This window comes from Hemiscyllium ocellatum, chromosome 27 (genome assembly GCF_020745735.1).
Source record: "Hemiscyllium ocellatum isolate sHemOce1 chromosome 27, sHemOce1.pat.X.cur, whole genome shotgun sequence".
Lineage (NCBI taxonomy): Eukaryota > Metazoa > Chordata > Chondrichthyes > Orectolobiformes > Hemiscylliidae > Hemiscyllium > Hemiscyllium ocellatum.
The window spans coordinates 2,543,308-2,562,031 of NC_083427.1; the positions used below are offsets into that span (position 1 = coordinate 2,543,308).

Here is an 18,724-nt window from a genome sequence, read left to right on the forward strand (position 1 = left end):
CGAAGACGACACGCACATGGTGAACAGAGACATTCACCTTCAGGGAGAGGGATTGATTGATTGTTTTTACTCATTGAAGTTTAATAGCTTTGGTCTTCCACATTTTAATTGTAGGACAATTCTACGAATCCAGTAGCAGTGTCAGATAAGCAGTTTGATCATTTTAGTCACAGTGGAGGAATGGTGGGGAGATAGAGCCGGATATTGTCAGGGTACATGTGAAAACTAACACTGGGCTCTTGGCTGATGTCACCTAATGGCAGCATGGAGATAGATCCTTAGGGAACGCCCAACTACAAAGACTTGGGAGAGGAAAGGGAAGGTGGAGCTAGGGTGGGTGTTTGTAAGGATCATTAAAGATGACAGAGACAGTACTAGATAGAGACAGCTCTGACTCTCTGATGGCTGTTTTGTGTGGAAGTCTATCAAAAGTCTTTGGAAAGTCACGGACACAATACCGTCAGCTTTGCCACCATCAACCCTCTCTGTTTCTTTACAAAACATAAGTTGATTGCCTCTTCAAAAGAACGAGTATTTTAATCATATATACTTTTACCTTATGAAAGTAATACTATTTTTTTCTTAATTACTAGCATTTGTCCATATAATTTTTAATTTTATCCAATTTCTTGTTTCTAATTTCACAACCATTGAAGCTAAAATAATTGACCAAGGATGAAACATTTACAATACTCCAATTTTCTGGCCACACTGCTAAGTGTAAGGGATCTGAAAAATCTGCATTTTCTGCACTTTCACTTCCCTCAGTATTTGTAGATGGATTTCATGCAGTCCTGATACAGAGCAGCACAGTGGTTAGCACTGCTGACTCACAATGCCAGAGTCCCAGGTTCGATTCCAGCCTCGGGTGACCCACTGTGTGAAGTTTGCACATTCTCCCCGTGTCTGCGTGGGCTTCCTCCGGGTGCTGCGGTTTCCTCCCACAGTCCAAAGATGTGCAGGTTAGGGTGAATTGGCCATGATAAATTGCCCGTCGTGTTAGGTGCATTAGTCAGTGGGAAATGGGTCCGGGTGGGTTACTCTTCGGAGGGTCGGTGTGGACTGGTTGGGCCGAGGGGCTTGTTTCCATACTGTAGGGAGTCTAATTGAATCTATTAAATTTACGCCCAGCCAAGCTAACTGACACCTTGTTACCTGGCATTCATATCTGTTCCTTACTAATTATAAAGCATCCCACTGTCCGAATTCTCAAAACATACCTACAACAGTTACTGGTGAACGCGCTGGTGCCTCAGCACGTCGGACGACACCGTGAAACCCTTGCCACATTCGGAGCAGGTGAAGGGCCTCTCCCCGGTGTGAACCCGCTGGTGTTTGAGCAGGTGGGATGACTGAGTGAAGGCCTTGCCGCACTCCGAGCAGGTGAAAGGCTTCTCCCCGGTGTGGACCCGCTGGTGTTTGAGCAGGTTGGATGACTTAGTGAATCCCTTCCCGCACGTGGAGCAGGTGAATGGCTTCTCCCCGGTGTGGACCCGCTGGTGTTGGAGCAGGTCGGACGACACCGTGAAACCCTTCCCACATTCGGAGCAGGTGAATGGCTTCTCCCTGGTGTGGACTCGCTGGTGTGTGAGCAGGCTGGATGACTGAGTGAAGCCCTTCCCACATTCGGAGCAGGTGAAGGGCCTCTCCCTGGTGTGCACTCGCTGGTGTTGGAGCAGGTTGGATGACTGAGTGAAGCCCTTGCCGCACTCCGAGCAGGTGAACGGCCGCTCCCCGGTGTGGACCCGCTGGTGCTGGAGGAGGTGGGCTGACTGAGTGAAGCCCTTGCCGCACTCCGAGCAGGTGAATGGCCTCTCCCCGGTGTGAACCCGCTGGTGTTTGAGCAGGTGGGATGACTGAGTGAAGCCCTTGCCGCACTCCGAGCAGGTAACCAGCCACTCCCCGGTGTGGACCCGCTGGTGCGTCCGGAGTTGGGAAGAGGCAGTGAATCCCTTCCAGCACGTGGAGCAGGTGAATGGCTTCTCCCCGGTGTGGACCCGCTGGTGTTGGAGCAGGTGGGATGACACCGTGAAACCCTTCCCACATTCAGAGCAGGTGAATGGCCACTCCCCGGTGTGGACCCGCTGGTGCCTCAGCAGGTCGGATGACACCGTGAAACCCTTCCCACATTCGGAGCAGGTGAAGGGCCTCTCCCCGGTGTGGACCCGCTGGTGCCTCAGCAGCTCAGATGACACCGTGAAACCCTTCCCACATTCGGAGCAGCTGAAGGGCCTCTCCCCGGTGTGCACTCGCTGGTGTTGGAACAGGTTGGATGACTCAGTGAAGCCCTTCCCGCACGTGGAGCAGATGAACGGCCTCTCGCCGGTGTGACTGCGCCGATGGGTCTCCAGCTGTGACGGGTAAATGAATCCCTTCCCACAGTCCCCGCACTTCCACGGTTTCTGCCCGGTGTGACTGCACTGATGTTCGGACAGGTCGGATGACTGGCTGAAGGCTCGCCCACACTCGGGACACGTGTACGGTTTCTCCCCAGTGTGGCAGCGCTTGTGCCTTAACAGGTCGGACGACTGGCTGAAGCCTCGACCGCACTCCGAACATGTGTACGGCTTCTCTCCAGTGTGAGCGGCGCCCTTTCCTTCCATGTTCAAAACACAACGACTCTCGGGTTGCAATAGACCAGCTGACGTCTCGTTGGATTGAGATTCCCAGCTCCACAGCCTCTCCTGCTGAAGCCCTGTGAAATCGATTCAACACCCAACAAGTCAGTTTTGAGAGCACCCGCAAAAACACAAAGGCAGGATGTCAAGTTGAGCTGAATGAATCGAGGCCGGCAAACACGTCTCCTCTTAGTCTCGAGGTCACCCAAAACTGCCTGTGTGAGACTAACATCGAGTCTTCTTCACCCATCACCCCCTGTGCTCAGTAACCTAGGCTCCCAAGTTAAGAAGCACAGAGGCTTTCAAATTCTCATCCATCTTTCCCATTGTGGTTATGGTCATGCCTTTCTCTGTAAGCTCTTCCAGCTCTATAACCCTCCCGAGATGTCTGCGCCAGTCTTAATCCCGGCCTCTTTAACAATTCCTAACCGGACTCTGAATTTCCTCTCTCTGACCATCACTCACTTTCTTCCTGTAACAAACCCCTGAAAGCATTCACTATGTTGTTGGTCACTGGGTCTAATATCTCCTCATAGATACAAATGTTGCTGATTATGTTTTGGTGAAGACCATAAGATACGGGAACAGAAATAAGCGGTAGTATGTACTGCCGATGCTGGAGATTAGAGTGGTGCTGGAAAAGCACAGCAGGCCAGGCAGCATCCGAGAAGCAGGAAAATCGATGTTTCGGGCAAAACATCCTGATGGTTCATCAGGAACCATCATCGGGTACAGAAATAGACCATTTGCCCTATCAGATCTGCTCTGCCATGGCTACGTTTCTCAAACCCATTCTCCTGCCTTCTCCCTGTAACCCTTGGTCTCCTTGCTAATATAGAACCGACGTATCTCTGACTTAAAGACACTCAATGACATGGTATCCACAGCCTTCGGTGGCAATGGGTTCCACAGATTCACAGCCCTCTGCCTGAGGAAATTCCTCCTCATCTCAGTTCTAAAGGCTCATCCCTTCACTCTGAGGCTCTCCTATGAGCGGAAACATCATCGTCACATCCATTCCGTCCAGACCTCTCAGTATTCTGTAAGTTTTAATGAGATGACCACCTCATCCTTCCAAACTCCACTGTGTACAGACCGAATCCTCAGCTGCTCCTCACGTGACAAGCTCTTCACCCCCAGGATCATTCTTGCAAACCTCCTCTGGATCCCCTCCAAAGCCCAGCCCATCCTTCCCTAAATAGACGGCCCAAACCTGAAAGACCTTGAACAGTTTTATTATGTGGGAGGTGCTAAATAAATACCCTTTTCTGTTGGTGATTTTACCTTAGTCCTGTTCTTTCCCCACCGCTGGGTGAATATCTGTAACTCCTTATCTAACAGCATTATGGGAGGGGATTTACAACACAGACTGCAAAAGTTCAAGTAGTTGGTCTGGTCTTGCTAGTGCTTCTCAAATACCCAGAATAATGCTTGAAAATATGTCAATATAAAGCATATGTTTAAAAATTTCCCATTGTTAAAACAACACCCTTTCACAGTGTCTCTTTAATTGTCCCTGTAACCTTTCTTCCTTTGATAACTTCACATTGGAATCTAGCCAGCCCCAGCTATTTCCAAAGTCCTCGGAGTTGAACTAAGCAGCTTCTTCTTGACCTCCAGTCAAAGGCAAACTGCGACAAAGGCATTCAAAGGGAATTAGATAAACACCCAAAGTCAAAATGATGGGCTTCAAGCACAGATCAGGGAGTGGAATGAACTAATTAGCTTTAACAAAGAGACATCACAGGCATAAGTTAAATAATCTCTGTGACCAACACTCACCCCAATACAAATTGGCTCCGAAATGGTCTCTCTCTGTTTCCAGACTCAGTTCTGCTGAATGTCCAGACGCATCAGTGACACTCAGATTTTGACGTGATGTTTGGTTTGAGATTCCACTCTGCAGTTACTCATGTAACATTCTGTAAAAGTTTTTTTTAAACAAAATAAAATTACTGCCAGTCCAAGACAGAAATTCATGAAACCTATCCCCTTCCTGACCCAGAATGACCATGCTCCCTGCAGAAACATTGCTCGCCACCACCACTCCTTCCAGACCACCGCGGTCTGCAGTCCCTTGGTTCGAGGATGCTTGCTCAAAGTTGTGAATTCCTGTACTGGGTCTTCACATGACTGGGCAACCTTTTCACACAGAGGATGGTACATGTATGGAAGGAGCTGCCAGAGGAAGTGGTACAGGCTGGTACAGTTGCAACATTTAAGAGGCATTTGGATGGGTATATGAATAGGAAGGGTTTGGAGGGATATGGGCTAGGTGCTGGCAGATGGGTCTAGATTGGGTTGGGATATCTGGTCGGTATGGACGGGTTGGACCGAAGGATCTGTTTCCATGCTGTACATCTCTATGACTCTCTATTTCTCTCATGTATATTTTAGAACATAGAACAGTGCAGGCCCTTTGGCCCACAATGTGCCAAACATTTATGTTAATCTTAGGACAGTATGATAATTCAGTGAGGCCAATGCAGCCTGAGGGACATGCTGTCTGCATTCTGAATGAGCACAACCCAAGTCCAGCCATTCCAAACAGTGCCCCTTACAAAGATGGCGCCCACGCATGCGTGCTGCCCGCCCCCCACAAAGATGGCGTCCGCTACCAGGGGCCTACCTCCGGGAGGAAGCCTAGCGGCGTCATTGTCATTTGCGCAAACGGGGTAACAGGAGGATCTCAGTCGGGTACTGAAATCATTTACAAGGTCCTTACCACGCGGCTCCATCCACCCGTCCGATCCATCGGCCGTTTCTTCCCGCCTGGTCCCTGACACTTCAGCAGCTCAGAAGCAAACACCCCTCCGTCGCCATGACAGGCTCCAGGCGGCGGCGGCCTTGCGCATGCGCGGTATCTCCCTATGATGACGACATGGGGACACCCCGCACCGCGGGGGTGTCTGGGTAGGCTACCTGTCAGGTCAAGGAGAAAGAAGAGAATCCAGGTTTGGTTTTGTTTGTAAACTGGAACATGGAGACGGAGATTAAATATTCATTTCACCAAATACAATATGATATCCACATGGGCCACAGGCTGGTGCGATAATGTGGCATGCACCTCCTATTTTAAGTATCACATAATAATTGCATTTCAGAAAGTGCCCATTGTATTGTGCTGACTCTCAAAAGAGCATCTTACTTACTGCCTTTGGTCAGTGCATTGAGCAGAGGAGTTAGGTGGTCATCCTGTGGCTCTGCAGGCCATTGGTTAGGCCCCATTTGGTGTACTACTCCAGGATAGATGTTGTTAAATTTGAAAGGGTGCATAAAAGATTTACAAACTGTTGCCGGGGTTGGAAGGTTTGAGCTACAGGGAGAGGCTGAACAGGCTGGAGCGTCGGAGGCCGATGAGTGAACTTAGAGGTTAATAAAATCATGAAGGGCATGGATAGGCTGCACAGCCAAGGTCTTTTTCCCCCAGGGTAGGTTAGTCCAAAACTAGAAGGAATAGGTTTAAGATGAGAGGGGAAAGATTTAAAAAGGATCCAAGCGGCAACCTTTTCATGCCGACAGTACTGCGTGTATGGAATGAGTTGTGATATGGTTAATGTAATTTCTGCAGTTTCATACATTCACACACACACACACACATATTACTTATGCATTCACACATACATACACACACACCCAATACACACACACACACACTAGAAACACACTCACTTACACACACGCATACTCACACTACATTCACACACACACATTTATGCATTCACACATTCTACACACACACCCAATACACACACACACTCACTCATACACATACCTACACACACACACACACCTCACACATAAACCCACACACATACACACACCTATACACACCTCACACATAAACCCACACACATACACACACCTACACACACACTCACTCACACACGCATACTCTCTTGGTATGAGTGGGGTAATTTCTGTACTAAAACTGAGGTTTAATGAATAAAAGCTAAAATTATGAGACTAATAATCGACTAGGCCATAAAAAAAGCATGAACTAGAAGTCACCTCTGTTATGTCAGGAACATGGTAACCTTGGGCAAGAGACCAAAGAATTCTTACACAGAGGGCAAAATACAATGAAAGCTCTTTTTATGACATACAAAAAATCAATAAATGCTGTAGCTAGTGGAACATAGAGATAATGAAGGAATGTACTAACTAGCAAGAATTGTAAAATAATATAACATTTTAATGAAGGAATTGGCAAGGAAAAGCGTGAAATGTTTTAACCAATGGAATTGTCATTAATGATTTTTAATGTAAGAAAATCCATAGCGTGAGATGTTTAAACCAATGAAATTATCACTAATGTTTTTGAATGGAAAAATAATGTATAAGTATTGGTGCTGTAAAATCTTTCGGCGCGATTTCCGAAGTCCTTTTTGGAACTCGCCCAATCTTCGAAGATTGAATAAACATCTGTTGCTCCGTTTGTGTGTGTCTCGCAGCATTTCGATTTGCCACGGGAGAAGTGATAGCCGGTGGGGATAAGGGCTGGTACTGACAGCTTGGAGTTCGCCTCTTGGAACTGAACCCTGTGGACAGTCTCCCTTGATACAAGGGTTAAAGGACAGTCCGCGGTTGGCAGAGTTCGGAGGCAGAACCCGGTTGTTCTGAATCAGAACCCTAGAATTAGAATAGTTAGCCAAGTGTCAGGAACTATTCTCCGGAGATTCAGAATACCTAGACAGAAATCACTTATAACAAATTTGGGGGCTCGTGTCCGGGATCTTAAAAAGAACTCCCACGGGAGGCTCTGAATGATTCTGGGACACTGTGACACACACAGATGTTTGAGCAAACGATGTGAATAGGTGGCGCTCACAATAAAGTAAAAGGTTGAAGTTTTGATAAAGTAAAAAGTTGAAGTTTTTACTTTGAGTCGGACAACTCCGTGCACGGATCAAGGTAAGAACCTTCTCTGTTTTTGGGGTTTTCGCGGAATTGTTGAGAGAAGTGTACACTGCCTTGTCGACTCGGTGGTGGTGACAGGTAACCGGGATACAAGGGTTAATTGAGTAACCAGAGTGTAGAATATAGGTTAGCCTGAAGACCAACCATGGGTGGCCGAGGTTCCAGGTCTAAAAAGGAACGGGAAGACGAAACCCCGAAAATTCCCCCTGATAGTCCGCTGGGACGAAAATTGGGGAATTGGAGTCCCTACGAAAGTCGGGGCTTAAAGAAATGGGAAATGATAAAATACTGTTGTTTTGTTTGGGTAAAAGAACCCATCCATTTGCCATCAGTGTTCTGGCCAAAAATTTGGATCGGACGAGGATTGGGTTTGTCAAATTTTAAATGATTATGTAAAGAATAAACAGAATCCAGGTTTAAAGGAGAGCGAGTATGCTGTATGTTGGGTAGGGAACCCGACAGCAACCGCTCCAACCCAAGTACCCTTATATCCTTTAATCCCACTTGAAGAAAAAGAGAGTAAGTGGGAAGTGTTAGAAAACTTATCCCCGCCTGTGGCACCCCCGCCATATACTCTTCAGAATGAACAGCGGCAGCAGCCGCTGGTGAATCAGGGAGAGAGATCCGAGGGATCAGGCGAAGGGGACTTGGGAGCCACAGCAGCAGGAGCTGAAGGGGGTTAGGAAATCTGCACGACTAAAGGAGAAAGAGATGAGGGAAAAAGATGATAAAGAAGTAGTGAGACTGTCCCCCCTGAGGGAGATCTGTAAGTCATCAGGAATGATGAAGGGGGACAACTGAAGTTTAGTTTTACCAGCAGCTTGCAGTAAGACCGACAGAGAGAGAGAGAGAATGCGAGAACAGCTCGCAAAACATTTAACCCTCTGTGATTCGGTTTGAATGCACATTTGTTTGTTGGTGATTGAATGAGGAAGTTTTATTCACTGGAGCTTGAGTTCCAGGATTGTTTTAAATGAGATTTTTATGTAAACTTAACATGATTTTTTTCAATATGTGAAGGACAGTTGAAGTTTCCGTTCAATAGTAGACTGTCGGGGAAAAAAAGACGATAACTTCCATGGTTATTATCTGAGACCTTGGATACGGCCGTTAGAATTTTTAAAATTTGAATTGACAAATTATTGTAAGACAGCTCTGATTATTTTACGACCTAAAGTATTGTAATTGAGAAATAATTGGTCAGGAGTACATAAGAAAACTAATTTTGGATCTAAATTAGGGTACTAAATCTGGGTGATTACAGTGGATTTCAAAATTGGGAACTGTATGCATTTTACATTTTAAATAATAAATACTGAATAAATGGACGTAAATATATAAATATGTTTACAAGTTAGGAACAGGCTTTAAAGTTAGTTAAGCATGAATTAATAAATTGGTGTTTGAGGATATGAGAAGCTAGGAACATTGCAATATTTCTTTAAAAAAAAGGAAGAACGTAACGACTAAATTGCCGATAGGGGACAAGGAGATTGGGTTTGTGTGTGACCCCCTCACCAGTGGGGAGGTCGGAACATTTAAAAGGAAATGACGATCCTGGTTGAGAATCCGATAGGATTGTCAGAACAAATAAATTTATTTTTGAGGCCCAGTCTGTATATGTGGGCTGAGTTAATGTCTATTTTTGAATATACTATTTACTGGGGGAGAAAGGAGACTTATATGGGAATACTGGATGGGAAAGGAGTCGGATAAATAAGGTGGTTATCTAAATCTGAATATTTATGTCTGTGTGGGCTGGCCCCGATAGGATTTTTTTTGTGTTGGTGAAGATCTATGTGTGTCTTTGTCTGTGTAAATTTGATTGTAAAAAATAGTCTCTGTGGATGTGAGAATTTGTGTTTGTGTATGGATTTTTTTAGAAGGCTTCTCAGCTAACAAGCAGTTTAACACTTTGTGCTCTGGCTTGAATTCATCTGTTTGTTAATGGTTTTATGTGTGAAACTTGTTTGTCATTTGATTCAGTGTGCTATTTTTGATTGTAATTTTATGAATGCTCAACGTTATTTTCTTTCATGATATGATTTTATTAGAACTTAAGGAGGACCCTGATACTGGGAGAAAACAGCAGTATAGGTGGACTGTCTTAGCTGAAGGTTTTACCGAGTCACCAAACTTGTTTGGACAGATCCTAGAACAAGTTCTTGAGGGCTTGACTTTAAGGCCAACTTTAAAGTTAATTCAGTATGTGGACGACCTCCTGTTGTCCGGTCCTACCCAAACTGACACACAGCAGGGAACCAATGATTTATTAAACTACCTTGCAGTGAAGGGATTGCGAGTTAGTCAGAACAACCTACAGTATGTGGAACGGGAAGTAAGATATTTAGGGCATTTGATCAGTCAAGGGCAGAAGAGAATAAGCCCCGAAAGAATAAAGGGAATTGTAGAATTAGGACTACCCCGAACTAAGAGGGAACTCCGAAAGTTCCTGGGTTTGCTGGATTATTGCAGACTCTGGATAGATAATTATGCTACTCTTACAAAAAGGCTATACCTGCTGCTAACAGAGGAGGCTCTGGACAGGGTTAAATGGGACCCAGAAGGAAAAATGCCGATTGAAACTTTAAAAGAAAAATTAGTTACAGCACCGGTTTTGAACTTGCCAGATTTTAATAAAGATTTTTGACTCTTTGTCAACGCCAAGCATGGGATGGCTTTTGGGGTCTTGACTCAGGAATGGGGTGGACATAGAAAACCTGTAGCTTTCCTCTCCAGAATCCTAGACCCCGTTTCACAGGGTTGGCCCGAATGTGTACAAGCAGTAGCAGCCACTGCTAAGCTAGTGGAAGAAAGCCAGAAACTGACGTTTGGAGCACCACTGACTGTGGTTACTCCTCACCAAGTCTGCACTATTCTGAATCAAAAAGCAGGACGATGGCTCACAGACTCCTGAATCCTGAAATATGAGGCAGTGCTCTTAGATAGAGAGGACCTTAAGATAGAGGTGGGCGCATGTTCAAATCCGGCTGACTTCTTATGGAAAGGAGGACCATTCATGAGATTGAGTGCAAGGTAGTAATAAGTTAGAACAATTCCAAATTCACATGAGGGGTGGTATCCACCTTCAGGAAAATGAGGCAGGGGAGCAGGGGCTCCGGGGGCAAATGTACCCAGTTACACAGAGAGATAGGCTGCCGGTGAGGCAGGGGAGCAGTGGCTCCGGAACAGATGTACAAAGAAATAGGCTGCTGATAAGGCAGGGGGGAACAGAAACTCTGAGGGTAGATGCGAATTAATATGGGTAACTTGAGAGTAAGTTTCAGGACGTTGAGACAGTAAGTAGACTGTATTGCTCTGAGATTGTTCATGGGGGCTATACGGTGCGTAGGGCTGCATTGAACAACTGTACGGGGGGGGGGGAGGGGGGACAGCGGTAGGTAGGGAGTGGGAGCTCCGGGGGCGGATGCGCCCAGACACAGGGAAAACATTACATTTGACAACTGCGATGTGCGTGAAAGAATTAAAATGTTACTGACAACCGACCCTGAACAGTTCCATATGTAGAGCAGTGACCTCCGGGAAAAAGGGGGGAGATCTGCCACATGGGGACTGCCCAGGCAGCAGTACTGGAGACTGCGAGTGGAGATAGTTGGGGAAAAGAATTAGCACTTGAAGACCTGGTGGTCGAGGGGAGGTCGCTATGAGCTCCGATGCGCAGACACAGGAGACAGTGACAGGCAGACATAGACAGAGAGACCAACGCCGTATGAGAGAGAGAGAGAGAGATCGGAAGCTATTACATTTTGTGGTGTTTCTGGCTGAAAGTCATCTGTTCGTTAGTGCATGAATGTTTGAGTGTTTATCACCTAGAGCTTGAGTCACGAGATATGTGTATCTGTAAATATGTTGAGACCCTGGGCTTCGCTGTTTCTCGTTTACTCCACCAGGGATTCCTGACTCAGACTCCACCTCTGGATTTCGCTGTGCACACTATTGAACCCGGTGAAGGGGATTTGATCAAACATTGACAACAGCTAACTCTCGAACTTGTGTGGGACGGCCCGTTCCTAGTACTCCTCACCACTGAACGGCAGAGAAAGGCTGGCAAATGGCCAGTAACCTCTCCAGTTAAGAAAGGAGTCTGGACAGCCGAATCAACACGTGACCCACTATAACTCAGACTGAACAGACTTTGATTAACTGACTATACTATGGCGACGTGAGTGTTTCTTCAGAATTGTATGTTAACCTTGTTTAGTGCTTTATTTTGATGTTTAAGTTCTTAGCACTAGTCAGAATTATGCTGCTATTCCTGTTATTTCTGAGTTTAGCTCATATATCTTTTTCAGATGTTGTGTTAATGATTTCTGTTTCGGAATTTCCACAAGTTATAAAAATTGATGCTTGCAGCCTAAGTACAATGCCCAGATGTAGAATTTCAAAGGGAATATGTTTCCTCCCAAATATCTCTTCACACTATTCCGGACGTAAGGTTTGGTCGCGAAAGCCACCGCCTGGCATCACTATCCATAGAGCCCCCTTTAGCCCAGCCCTAAACTGTTTTGACAGGAAGTGTCATCCTATATATCTCACCATTAAAAATGCTTCCTCTGAAGACTCATTTCCCCATAAAAATGGGTCCCAACTCCTTAGTAAAGATTTAAAGATAAAGATGACAGCGTATGGGAAGCGTTTTGTGGGCTGCTGTTTTTGAATTGGCGTCGGACGGGGACAGCCTTTGGGATTCCTTGATTCTAAACTGCAACCTTTAACCCCTTACACTGATCCAAAGACACTGCAGATTATAGAGGTTAAAGACCTGAGAAAGACTCTTGAAATAGAAACAGGATATGCAGAAACAAATGCCTGGATTGAATGGGTTAAATATACTGTAAAAAGTCTGAACAAAAGCAGTTGCTATGCATGTGCCTCCGGTAGGACAGTGTCTCAGGTAGTTCCCTTTCCGCTCAGGTGGGAGCGAAACAAACAGGGCATGGAATGCATGATAGCCCTATATCAAGATGTGACTGCATGGAAAAATCCGAATTGTGCTTCATTGTCTTTGATGTTCTCTTCCTTAAAAGGACATAAGAGGCAAGCTCCCCCTGTGTTTTCTGCTGCTGTTGGGAATCACACATCGTGTGTTTATAGACAGGGTGGATCTATTGATTTGGGGGAGCTGAGATTGTGTTCGGTGATTAAAAACGTTACTGAAGCAGTGGAAGGAAGAAATTACTCATCTTTAAACGTTCCCCGAGCAGATCTGTGGTGGTACTGTGGAGGCAAACTACTGAGACCCACCCTGTCCCCTGATTGGAAGGGGATATGTGCAATTGTACAATTGGCAATACCATTCACCTTGGCATTTGAGAGAGAACAGTTAGTTGGGAGAAAGGGAAGGGATAAGAGATCACTGCTACCCACTTCTGTTGATAAAAAAATTTATCTTGATTCAATAGGGGTCCCCAGGGGGGTGCCTGATGAGTTCAAAGCTCGTAACCAGATTTCAGCAGGCTTTGAGTCATCCCTATTCTGGTGGGTTACTATTAATAAGAATGTGGATTGGATAAACTACATTTATTATAACCAAGCACGGTTTATTAACCATACTAGAGATGCAGTAAAGGGTTTGGCTGAACAAATGGATGCCACCAGTCGTATGGCTTGGGAAAATAGACTGGCCTTGGACATGCTCTTAGCTGAAAAGGGGGGCGTTTGTGCCATGATAGGCTCTCAGTGTTGTACTTTTATTCCCAACAATACGGCCCCTGATGGCTCGGTGACCCGTGCCCTGGAAGGTCTCCAGGCACTGGCTGATGAAATAGCTGAGAATTCAGGTGTAAATACTGATTGGACTGGCTGGCTAGAGCGGTGGTTCGGTAAATGGAAGGGGGTGATGGTCTCAGTGGTGATTACACTTCTGGTGGTAATCGGGATTTTAGTTGCTTTGGGCTGTTGTAAAATTCCATGTCTGCGTGGTCTAATTACCCGCTTTATTGAGACTGCCTTGATGAAGAGCGACCCGCGTACAGTAGTGGGCATTCACCTCCAAACTGATACGGACAATCCTGAGGCTGATTGGGATAGACAGGCCATGATTATGCTGCAGAAATTACAGACTGTATAAAAAGACAGGGGGGATTGATATGGTTAATGTAATTTCTGCAGTTTCATACATTCACACACACACACATTACTTATGCATTCACACATACATACACACACACACACACACACTAGAAACACACTCACTTACACACACGCATACTCACACTACATTCACACACACACACACACTCTTGGTATGAGTGGGGTAATTTCTGTACTAAAACTGAGGTTTAATGAATAAAAGCTAAAATTATGAGACTAATAATCGACTAGGCCATAAAAAAAGCATGAACTAGAAGTCACCTCTGTTATGTCAGGAACACGGTAACCTTGGGCAAGAGACCAAAGAATTCTGACACAGAGGGCAAAATACAATGAAAGCTCTTTTTATGACATACAAAAAATCAATAAATGCTGTAGCTAGCGGAACATAGAGATAATGAAGGAATGTACTAACTAGCAAGAATTGTAAAATAATATAACATTTTAATTAAGGAATTGGCAAGGAAAAGCGTGAAATGTTTTAACCAATGGAATTGTTATTAATGATTTTTAATGTAAGAAAATCCATAGCGTGAGATGTTTAAACCAATGAAATTATCACTAATGTTTTTGAATGGAAAAATAATGTATAAGTATTGGTGCTGTAAAATCTTTCGGCGCGATTTCCGAAGTCCTTTTTGGAACTCGCCCAATCTTCGAAGATTGAATACACATCTGTTGCTCCGTTTGTGTATGTCTCGCAGCATTTCGATTTGCCACGGGAGAAGTGATAGCCGTTGGGGATAAGGGCTGGTACTGACAGCTTGGAGTTCGCCTCTTAGAACTGAACCCTGTGGACAGTCTCCCTTGATACAAGGGTTAAAGGACAGTCCGCGGTTGGCAGAGTTCGGAGGCAGAACCCGTTTGTTCTGAATCAGAACCCCAGAATTAGAATAGTTAGCAGAGTGTCAGGAACTATTCTCCGGAGATTCAGAATACCTAGACAGAAATCACTTATTCCAGTTGCCAGAGGAAGTGGTGGAGGCTAATACAAATCATAACATTTAAAAGGGACCTGGATGAGTATGTGAATAGGAGAGGCTTTGAGGGATATCGGCCAGATTTTAGCAAATGGGCCAAGATTCATCCGGGATATCTGCTCAGCATGGATGAGTCAGACCAAATGTTTGTTTCCATGCTTTACAACTCTGACTCAATCTTATCTCCTTTCCACAGTATTTCACATTCTTATTTTTTTAAACAAACATCTAATTGCCTTTTCAATACATCAACTTGAAAAGGGTTCACCATAACCTTTGATTATTTTAGTAATCATGTCACATTTGTGCCCTCCTTTTCAATGGGTAAAGATTTTTCCCATATATTCTGTCCAGACCATTCCTGATTTTGAACACCTGAGTTAAGGGCATTCACTTGGGAACACAGAAACCGGAAAGGCCTTTCAGCCCTCAAGCTAGATTCGGCATTGAATTAGTTCATGGCTGATCTGGGACCGAATAAATACATTCAGACCAGATTCCTTAACATCTCAGAGTTATACAGCATGGAAACAGACTCTTTGGTTCGACTCATCCAATGCCAACCAAGTTTCACAAATTAAGCAAATCCCATTTGCCTGCAATTGGCCCATATTCCCTCTTCTATTCATGCTGTTGCTTCTCAAAAATGTATCATCTCCGGTTTAAGATCATCAATTGATCTGGTCTCAACCAGTGTTTGTGGAAGAGAACTCCTAATCACTATCACCCCTTGTGTAGAACTGCTTCCTAACATCTCTCCTGACTGGTCTGGCCCAAACTTTAGATTGTGCCTCTTAGTTGTAGAACCAGTAGAATTCTACTCTGTCTTTTCTTATTACTCTAGTATCTTGAAAGCTTCAAACAACTCACCCCCTAACCTTATAAATTACAGAGAAAAGAGACCCAATTTGTATAATCTGCCCTCATACTTTAACATCTGAAGTCCAGGTATCGTTGTTGTAAATTTACACTGTGCTCCCCAAAAGGCCTAAGGAGTGGTGTCAAGCTCTGCTGGCAGTACCCCGAGGTTATAACCAGGGTTTGGTATAGCTGCAGCACAATCTCTGCAGAATTATACTCCAGCCCCTTTTAGCCATCTTGATCATTATTTGCACTTTTGTGTCATCTCAAAGATGCAAGCGCCTGAACCTCCAGACTTCTCTGGACATTTAACTTCATCCCAACGACAAAATATCTTGATCTTTCCTTTTCCTTGTCCAAAATGGATGACTTCCCACCTGCCTACAATGAAACCCGTCTGCCAGTTTTGCACATTCACCGAACCTATCAATGCCCCTTCGTAACTTTGTACTGTCACCGACACTGATTCTATGACTCTCCTCCATACCTCTATTGAAAAACGTCTCTGATATGTTCAGCTTCTTAAGTACTTTCTGAAGCTGTCCTGCCACATTTAATGACCTATATACTCAGATCCCACTGAATCGCCTTTTTCTAAACACACATTTGGTTACACACAATGATTATTATTGACCAAAGACAATTTTTGTTGAAACCTTCGGTCTTGAGGTTTCCTGCATGGCAAACACCTTCTACCAACCAGATTACACTTGCCCACAAATCAGTACTGACCACTCAGGCTAAACAATATTAACATTGGCTTTCCTCTGGAATTGTTGTGATGAGTGCAAGGTGGAAAGTTTTGACAAAAAAGTACATTTAGCGATATTTGTAAGTTAAAAATGTTGGATTCTCAGGAGGTGTACCTCTTGTAATACAGTACATAGTTAGTTTGGTCAAAATGTAAAAATTCAAAATTGTATCTTATAATTCTGTACCGATGTTCTTGAACAAACATTTTTTTCATTTTATTGTCTGAAGTATTTTACTTGCCCTCCAGGTCAAAGTCTTGAGAACTCAAAAGAATTAATAGAGTCATAGAGATGTACAGCACGGAATCACACCCTTCGGTCCAACCCGTCCATGCTGACCAGATATCCCAACTCAATCTAGACCCACCTGCCAACACCCGGCCCATATCCCTCCAAACCCTTCCTATTCATATACCCATCCAAATGCCTCTTAAATGTTGCAATTGTATCAGCCTCCACCACTTCCTCTGGCAGCTCATTCCATACATGTACTGCCCCTGACGTCTCTTTTATATATCTTTCCCCTCTCACCCTTAACCTATGCCCTCTTGTTCTGGATTCACCGACCCCCCAGTCTATTTATCCTATCCATCTGGCATCTCGGCAGGGATAAAGAACGAATGAATTCAGAGCAGCTGATCTGCTTCTCTCCAGTGGTAACTATCCGGTGTTCAATGAGCTCAGATAAACAAACAGCCAACTACTGCTACATATACAGGTGGTCCATACACTCCCAGGTACAATTCAAATGGTATTGTTCAGTTTATCCTGCTCCTCTTGCTTCTATAATCCCATCATTTAAATCATGACCTTGTTTTATTAAGAGACAGAAGATCAGCGAAAATATTACAATGGAAGAATGGCACTTGGGTGTGAGCAAGCACAAAAGCAGCAATGTTTTGGTTCATGTTAAGTTTCCAGGTGGGAGTGGGGTAAATGCAAAAGACTGGCCAGGAATGTATCGGATTCAAGAATATTAAAAGTGACATGGACACGGATGACAGATTCAGCCCCAGGTGAGATGGGGTGGGGATTGGAGACTGATGAAGTTCTGCAAATTAAAACGTCTGGTTTTCGCAACGAGGCCGGGGGGGGTGGTTAAGCTGTCAGCACTCACCGAAGACGACACGCACATGGTGAACAGAGACATTCACCTTCAGGGAGAGGGATTGATTGATTGTTTTTACTCACTGAAGGTTAACAGCTTTGGTCTTCCACATTTTAATTGTAGGACAATTCTACGAATCCAGCAGCAGTGTCAGATAAGCAGTTTGATCATTTTAGTCACAGTGGAGGAATGGTGGGGAGATAGAGCCGGATATTGTCAGGGTACATGTGAAAACTAACACTGGGCTCTTGGCTGATGTCACCTAATGGCAGCATGGAGATAGATCCTTAGGGAACGCCCAACTACAAAGACTTGGGAGAGGAAAGGGAAGGTGGAGCTAGGGTGGGTGTTGTAAGGATCATTAAAGACGACAGAGACAGTACTAGATACAGACAGCTCTGACTCTCTGATGGCTGTTTTGTGTGGAAGTCTATCAAAAGTCTTTGGAAAGTCACGGACGCAATACCATCAGCTTTGCCACCATCAACCCTCTCTGTTTCTTTACAAAACATAAGTTGATTGCCTCTTCAAAAGAACGAGTATTTTAATCAAATATATTTTTACCTTATGAAAGTAATACTTTTTTTTCTTAATTACTAGCATTTGTCCATATCATTTTTAATTTTATCCAATTTCTTGTTTCCAATTTTCACAACCATCGAAGCTAAAATAATTGACCAAGGATGAAACATTTACAATAAAATCATGAAGGGCATGGATAGGCTGCACAGCCAAGGTCTTTTTCCCCCAGCATAGGGTAGTCCAAAACTAGAAGGAATAGGTTTAAATTTGTTATAGGTGACTTCTGTCTAGGTATTCTAAATCTCCGGAGAATAGTTCCTGACACTCGGCTAACTACTCTACACTAGGGCTATGGTTCAGATCAACCGGGTTTTGCCTCCACACTCTGCTGACCGCGGACTGTCCTTTAACCCTTGACTTCAGTGCAGCGGACGAACCGCTGCAACACACAGTCTAAGGGAGACTGTCCACAAGGTCCCGTCCTAGGAGGCGAACTCCAAGCTGTCAGCACCAGCCCTTATCCCCACCGGCTACCGCTTTCCCGTGGCAAATCGAAATGCTGCAAGACACACAGATGAAGCAACGAATGTTTATTCAAACTTGCAAGTTTGGGCTTCTTTCAAAAGAAATGGGAAGGTCGCAACGAAAGGTTTACAGCAGTAATATTTATACATTATTCTTACATTTGAAAACATTAGTAACAATTCCATTGGTTAAAACATTTCACGCTTCTCTCTGCCAATTTTTAATTATCTGTATGTTCTTAAACATTATATTGTTTTTAACAATTCTGCTGGCTAATGTTAATTCTGCTGGCTAATGTTTCTAATATCCTAAAGGACTTCTATT

General features: G+C 44.5%; 1 pseudogene; it reads right to left on the reverse strand.

The window, feature by feature from the left end:
- Nucleotides 1-18,724, reverse strand: part of LOC132828703 (zinc finger protein 208-like) — a 61,837-nt pseudogene that overhangs the window by 30,395 nt on the left and 12,718 nt on the right.